A 7,743-nucleotide genomic window follows, 5' to 3' on the forward strand; every position below is an offset into this window, starting at 1 on the left:
CTGTCTGTCTGCTGGAATCTCATCTCAATCGACGTGACGAACTTCATCATTAGCTGCTCTAAGTTAGATTTCTTCTCAGCTGGTTGAGGGGGCTGTGATGGTATAGCCTACTACTGTTGCTGTGGTGGCTGCTGATGCAGTCTCTGAAAGCCTAGTGGACGCTGGACGTTGTTGTTTCTCCACCCGAAATTTGGATGATTACGCCAGCCGGAGTTGTATATGTTGTTGTATGGGTTGTTTTGCTGTCTAGGTGCATTACCCATGTAGTCTACTTGTTCAATGTCAGCAGAAACAATAGAAGAAGAATTATTACTCGAAGCAAACATACCTCCCGCATTACAATTTGAACCGTAGTGCGGGCCACTGCAAAATTCGCAGCTTATCTAGGCACCATGAACCGGCATCTGAAGTTGGTCTAACTTTTTAGTCAAAAGCTCCACTTGAGCTGCCTAGGCTGCTATGGAGTCCAAATGATTGACCACTCCCTGCTTCACTGGTCAGCTCCTCAAAGACTGCCACTAGTAATTGTTCATGGCCATCTCCTCTATTAAGTTTTGAGCTTGCTCGGGCATCTTACTATTCAGCGCTCCTGCTGCTACGACATCAACCATTTGTTTAGTAGCAAGGTTCAAACCAGTATAGAATGTTTGAACCTGCATCTAGACTGGTAGACCGCGGTGTGGACAGCATCTCAACAAGTCCTTGTACCTCTCCCAAGCATCATACCTGCTCTTATCTTCCATCTGCAAAAAAGAAGAAATGTTATTCCTTAATTTAACAGTCTTAGCTAGAGGAAAGTACTTCTAGAGAAATTTCTCAGCCAATGATCTCCTTGTCGTGATAGTGTTGGCTGGGAGCGACTGCAACCATCTTTTTGCTCGGTCCCTTAGAGAGAAAGGAAACAGCCTCAACCGAATGGCATCATCAGTTGTTCCATTTATCTTGAAGGTGTCGCAGATCTCCAAGAAGTTGGTGATGTGAGAGTTTGGGTCCTTGCTCGGCAGTCCCCTAAATTGTACACTATTTTGCACCATTTGTATCACATTTGGCTTTATTTCGAAATTGTTGGCTGCCATAGGGAGTCACAATATACTTGTTTATGTCCCCTCAAGAGAAGGTCTAGCAAACTCGTACATAGTTCTAGCTTCACCCGCAGCCCGATTGTTGTCCCCCATCCCTGCTCTTCGATTCACAGTAGCTTCAAACTCTCTTCGTGCCTCCTTTTCTTCTTGCATACGCTTCCTCAACAAATGGAGGGATCGCTCTGGTTTAGCAAGAGGGTCTACAGTAGTAGGATTAGAGCTTCTGGTCATAAACTACCTGAAATGGATACACAACAACCAAAGAACACAAGAAGAACTATAATACTAAAGATTAAATAAAAAATTGAAAGGACGAGAAAAATAGAAATGGCTAGATTAACAAAAAAACACAGATTCAATATAGTTCACACAAAAATGTTCCCCAGCAATGGTGCCAAAAACATGATAGGCTATTTGTGTAGCTAAAATCTAAGGGAGTGAACCTATCGATGCATACTAGCACAAATGGTGAGTATCAAGGTCGTATTCTCGGGAAAGGGTGATCCTAGACCTACTATAACATCTTATGTTATCTAACCTAAACAAAATTGATGAAATATTATGCTATGATTAATTATGAACAAACAATTAACTAAGTGTCAAATAATTTGAAAGGATTTAGGAAAACTCTCGAAGGAAAAAGCAAACCCTAGGGGACCTAAGCTAGTTGGATTTTAGTGAAGATAGAGATTATTTTGATTATCAATTGCAATTACCCGTGGATGAATTCTTAAATAAATTCGGTCTTCCTCTCGAGATAACCAAATTCCTAAACCTAATAACCTAAAGTTGGAATCTTTTCTTAACGATTGATTATTCGATTAGCATTAAGGTTTAACCCGACTCTATTAAGCTTTGTTAATTCTTAATCCGGCTAGTCAATTACCCTTATCTCTAAGTGATCATTAACTAGTTCTTGCTATTCAAATTTCCAATTACTAAATGAATTTCTCAATTACATAAAGCAATCTAAATACCATGACTCACAACGGCTCATGAATAAAGTGGTTTCTCATTAATAATGAAAGCAAGAAGAGACAATCATTGACAATCAAAATCTCATAAGCATTAAAATCAATCCAACAATATAGGAACCCCAATGAGTTTAACAAATTTAGCTACTCACACTAATAAGCAACATAAAGTAAAGAATAGATTCAGAGCAGTAAATTAGAGGCATGTACACCCTTCTTCTTCAAGTTGGATGAGAAACCCTAAATTCCCAATTCATAATAGTAAACCCTAATTTATCTCTTGAATGCTCCCAAATCTTGTCTTGATCTTCAATTTGATGTTAAAATAGTTGTAATCCTTCCTTCAATAGATGAAATGATCTTTTAAGGTCGAGTATTGAAGTCTGGAAGAAGATGGTTTAAGCTTGTATAATGGAAATCAAGTCAGAAAATCGACCCTAATTCAGCAAATCGTTACCTATATAATTCCTTCAGCATGACCGTGGTCAAGCTCGTGCTTATCAGCACGGGCGGAGTCCAAGCCGTGCTGGACCTGCACATTCTATAACTCGCAATTTCTTCCAAACCGTGCCCTAGCCAGTGCTGAGCTACCACGGGTCGTGGTGGAGGCCGTGGTGGCTTCGGAAACCGTGCCAAAATGGCACTCTTAAAGGGCAACTATTTGATGGTTCAGCACAGCCGGAGTCCAGGCCGTGCTCAACCTTAGAATGCTAGTCCTTGCTCAATTTGATGGATTCTGGTCCGTAATTGTGCGTATTTCCCTCGGTTATTGATAATGTTCCTCGATAATGACCTGAAACGTGAAAGGAAAGAAAAGACATGTGATTTTGGCATAAAATAAGATAACTATGCACAAAATATAAACAATTGGGCGTGTAAATATGTATAATATGTTGCATATCAGGGCCTCATAACATAAGCTAAGTAAGGCCCAAAGTCTTCATATGCTCCAATTCAGCTCTTTTGGTCTTTCTAATCATAATTAGATTCATTCAAGCCTAATAGACTGAATTAGATTAATAAGCCTTGAACTTAAATCCAATTCTTCAAGCTTTGATTTGTCCTTAGCCTAAATTTCTTGGATAAGCTCATTAACTTGTAATTTGAATCAAACTAGGACTCCTAGTTAAATTAGGATTCCTAGTTGAATTAGGATTCCTTTTGTTACCTGAACTTCTAATATCATCAAGACTCCTTGGAGGATTAGCATTCCTTGAGCTAGCAGGATTTGCATCCTCAAGACTCCTTATTGGAGTAGGATTCATTATGCTAGTTTGATTCATATCAATCATTCTCCGAATGATTGTGGAAGAATCTTTTAGAGGAAAAAGGGAATACCGAGAATCGTGGCATGCCTAAATATTCTAATTCAGGATTTACACCATTAGGATCTCCATCCTTCCTTGTTCCTCTAGGCACGAGGACTCCTCATGATGCAAGGTTGGGCATAAGGAATCATAGGAATGCAATTAACAAGCTTGACCAATGGCATTAGGGCTTAGCTTGATGATCAAGCAGGAGAGACGTAAATCCAAGTGCATAAGGGAGAAATCATGTTATTTTCAATTAATCCAAGCGTAATACAAGCCGAAATTTGAGCTGTTTTTAGGTAGGCCCACTTGAAATGCATATAATGAAATAATTTGGGTCGGAGTGTTTTTAGGTAGGCCCACTTGAATTTACCATTATTTTTATTAGGCAACTCCTCTCTGGTTCTTGATTTGAATTTAGTTTATTAATCTTTCTTTCTTTATTCATTCATATTTAGCTTCTAATCTCTTCTTCTTACGGAATAAGGGCTTTTGCACTATAAAAACCGCATGCAACCGAATACTTGAGGCTAATGAGCATATTATTTTAGTTTTCTACCTTGCAGGAGATCAAGTTATGGGTTCGTTCAAGAAATTTATGGACTTATCAACACTGCCGCTTGCACGCATAGACTTATCCCTCACGTCCTTGTTTTTGCTTGTCTTTTTTATCTACGCTTGTGTTTAAATAAATTTGATTTGATCCTTATGCTTAGCAATATGAAAGAGAACAAAGAACATGTGATTTCTTTTCTTATTGGATTTGAAATCCTACCTATATTCTCATTTTTTGTTTCTTTTGTGTCTCTCTTTCTAATCTCTGTGTAGTATGTTGGTTTGGTTTTATATGGGGATCATTGATACACTATTTGTGTAGCTAAAATCTAAGGCAGTGAACCTATTGATGCAGACTAGCACAAATGGTGAGTATCAAGGTCATATTCTCGGGAGAAGGTGATCCTAGAACTACTGCAGCGTCTTACGTTATCTAACCTTAACAAAATCGATGAAGTTATTATGCTATGCTTAAATATGAACAAACGATTAACTTAGTGTCAAATAATCTGAAAGGATTTAGGAAAACAATCAAAGGAAAAAGCAAACCTTAGGGGACCTAAGCTAGTTAGATTTTAGTGAAGATAGAGATTATATTAATTACCAATTGCAATTACCCATGGACGAATTCTTAACTGAATTCGGTCTCCCTCTCGAGATAACTGAATTCCTTAGGGGACCTAAGCTAGTTGGATTTTAGTGAAGATAGAGATTATATTGATTACTAATTGCAATTACCCGTGGATGAATTCTTAACTGAATTCGGTCTCCCTCTCGAGATAATCGAATTCCTAAACCTAATAACCTAAAGTTGAAATCGCTTCCTAACGATCGATTATTCAATTAGCATTAAGCTTTAACCCGCCTCTATTAAGCTTTGTTAATTCTTAATCCGGCTAGTCAATTACCCTTATCTCTAAGTGATCATTAACCAGTTCTTGTTATTCAAATTTCCAATTACTAAATGAATTTCTCAATTACATAAAGCAATCTAAATACCACAACTCACAATGTCTCATGAATAATGTGATTTCTCATTAATAATGAAAGCAAGAAGAGGTAAGCATTAATAATCAAAATCTCACAAGCATTAGAATTAATCCAACAACAAAGGTACACAAAGTAAAGAATAAATTCAGAAAAGTAAATTGAAGGCATGTACACCCTTCTTCTTTAAGTTGGATGAAAAACCCTAAATTCCCAATTCAGAATCCTAAACCCTAACTTGCCTCTTGAATGCTCCCCAAATTTTCTCTTGATCTTTAATTTGATGTTAAATAAATATAATCCTTCCTTCAATAGATGAAATGATCTTCTAAGATCGCGTGTTGAAGTTTGGAAAGAGATGGCTTAAGCTTGTATATGTGAAATCAAGTCAGAAAATCGAACCTCATTCAACAAATCATTTTTGCCTATATAAATCTTTCAGCATGGGCGGAGTCCAGGCCGTGCTGGATGTCCGCATTTCGTAACTCACGACTTCTTCCTGGCCATGCCCTAGCCGGTGCTAACCCACCATGGGCCATGGTGGCTTCGGAAACCGTGCCAAAATGGCACTCTTGAAGGGAAACTATTTGATGGTTCAGCACGGTCGGAGTCAAGGCCGTACTCAACCTTGGAACACTAGTCCTTGCTTAACTTGATGGATTCTTATCCGTAATTGCGCATATTTCCCTCGATTACTGATAATGTCCCTTGATAATGACCTAGAACACTAAAGGAACCAAAACGCAGGTGATTCTGGCATAAAACAAGATAACTATGCACAAAAATGTAAATAATTAGGCATATAAATATGTATAAGATGATACATATCAATAATAAACACGAGTGTTGAGTGAAAGTGTGTGGAAGCGACAATTATATGCACCGATCTAATGCTTAGAGGAATGCAACGAAAGAAAATTAGTTGATCGTGTACTGATATCATTCTCTGAATAATCGTGGAGGAATCTTTTAGAGAAAAGAGGGAACGCTGAGAACTGAAGAACGGCCCAATATTCGGTATGCCTACACGAATTCTCCCTTATTTTTGTTATAGTGGCCTATAAAATTTAAGACTATGAGATTTGTTGATTAGTCAACTCCTCTTTGTCTAGTATGATGGTTTGGTTTTATTTTGGGAGCATAAACTCGATTGTTGACAGAAACCTCGTGAAAGTGGCAGTCATAGGCACTGACCCAGTACTTAGCCGAATGCAAAGAAAGAACATTAGTTGATTAAGTAGTGATATCATTCTTTGAATGATTGCAAACGAATCTTTTGTAGGATAGGGGGAACGATGAGAATTGAGGGATTCCTAAATATTCTGATTCAGGATTTACGTCATTGGGATCTCCATCATTCCTTATTCCTCTAGGCACGAGGACATCTAATGGCATACAGATTGGCGTAATGAATCATAAGAACACAATTGACAAGCTTGACCGGTGGCATTGGGGCTTAGCTTGATGATTAGTAGGATGAGATGTAAATCCATGTATGTAAGAGAGAAATCATGTTGTTTTTTATTAATCCAAGCACAAATTAACGTGTTTTGATGTTTTAGAGGCGTATAATGAAGTATATTGGATCGAAGTGTTATTAGGTATGCCCACACAAATCTCCTCTTATTATAATTAAGGAATCATATGAAAATAATTAATAATCTTAACCGATGGCATTGGAGCATGACTTGATGATCAAGCAGCAGGAGATGCAAATCGATAAGCGTAAGGGAGAAACTATATTGCTTTGGATTAATACAAGTCGAAATGTAGACATTTTGATATTTAGGATGCATATAATGAATAAATTGGATCAGAGTGTGATTAGGTATGCCCACATGAATTTTCCTTTGTTTCTGTTAAGCTAGCTCATAAAATTTGGAAATGTGAGAGTTCTTGGTCACTCAACTCCTCTCTGGTTCTTGATTTGACCTTAGTTTTTATATCTTTCTTTATTTATTTATTCATATTTAGCTTCTCGTTTCTTCTTCTTATGGAATGAGGGCTTTCGCATTATGTAAACTGCATGCAACTAAATATTTGAGGCTAGTATGCATATTATTTCAGTTTTCTACCTTGCAGAGAATTAAGTTATAGGTTCTTTCATGAACTTTGCAGACTTATGAAGACCCTCACTAGCGAACTTAGACTTATCACTCATGTCCTTCCTTCCATTTATGTTATTTTATTTGTCTCTTTTTAATTTATGTCTTGTATGATTATTTGCTTTTATTTGGCGAGCATAAACAAGAGTGCTGAATTAAAGTGTGTGGAAGCAACAATCATAGGCACCGATCCAATGCTTGGGCAAATATGAAGAAAGAAAATTAGTTGATCGAGTATTGATATCATTCTTCGAATGATTGCAGATGAATCTTTTGGAGGAGAGAAGGAACGACGTGAATTGAGGCATGCCCAAATATTACGATTCAAGATTTGCACCATTAGGACCTTTATTATTCCATATTACTCTAGGCACGAGGACTCCCTGATGACACAAGGATTGGCATAATGGAACATCGGAACGTAATTGACAAGCTTGACCAGTGACAATGGGGCTTAGCTTGATAATCAAGCAAGATGAGATCATGTTATTTTCGATTAATCCAAGCATAATACAAGTAGTAATGTAAGTGTTTTAATGTTTGGGATGCATATAATGAATTAATTTGGGTCGATATTTTGTTAGGTTGGCCAATGCGAATTTTCAATTGTCTTCATTAAGCTGGCTCGCAGAATTTGGGATATGAGAGTTGTTGACCAGTCCACTACTATCTACTTCTTAATTTGACTTTAGTTTATTCATCTTTCTATATTTATATATTCATATTTAGC

At 37.4% G+C, this 7,743-nt stretch overlaps 1 non-coding gene across 1 annotated transcript; it reads left to right on the forward strand.

Moving 5' to 3' along the window:
* The first annotated feature begins 669 nt into the window (after positions 1–669).
* Positions 670–776, forward strand: LOC112534708. The gene has a single exon (XR_003078985.2). It is a non-coding gene; the product is annotated as a small nucleolar RNA R71 (small nucleolar RNA).
* The last annotated feature ends 6,967 nt before the right edge of the window (positions 777–7,743 follow it).

The sequence above is a fragment of the Ricinus communis genome, chromosome 3 (assembly GCF_019578655.1).
Source record: "Ricinus communis isolate WT05 ecotype wild-type chromosome 3, ASM1957865v1, whole genome shotgun sequence".
Classification (NCBI taxonomy): Eukaryota; Viridiplantae; Streptophyta; class Magnoliopsida; order Malpighiales; family Euphorbiaceae; genus Ricinus; species Ricinus communis.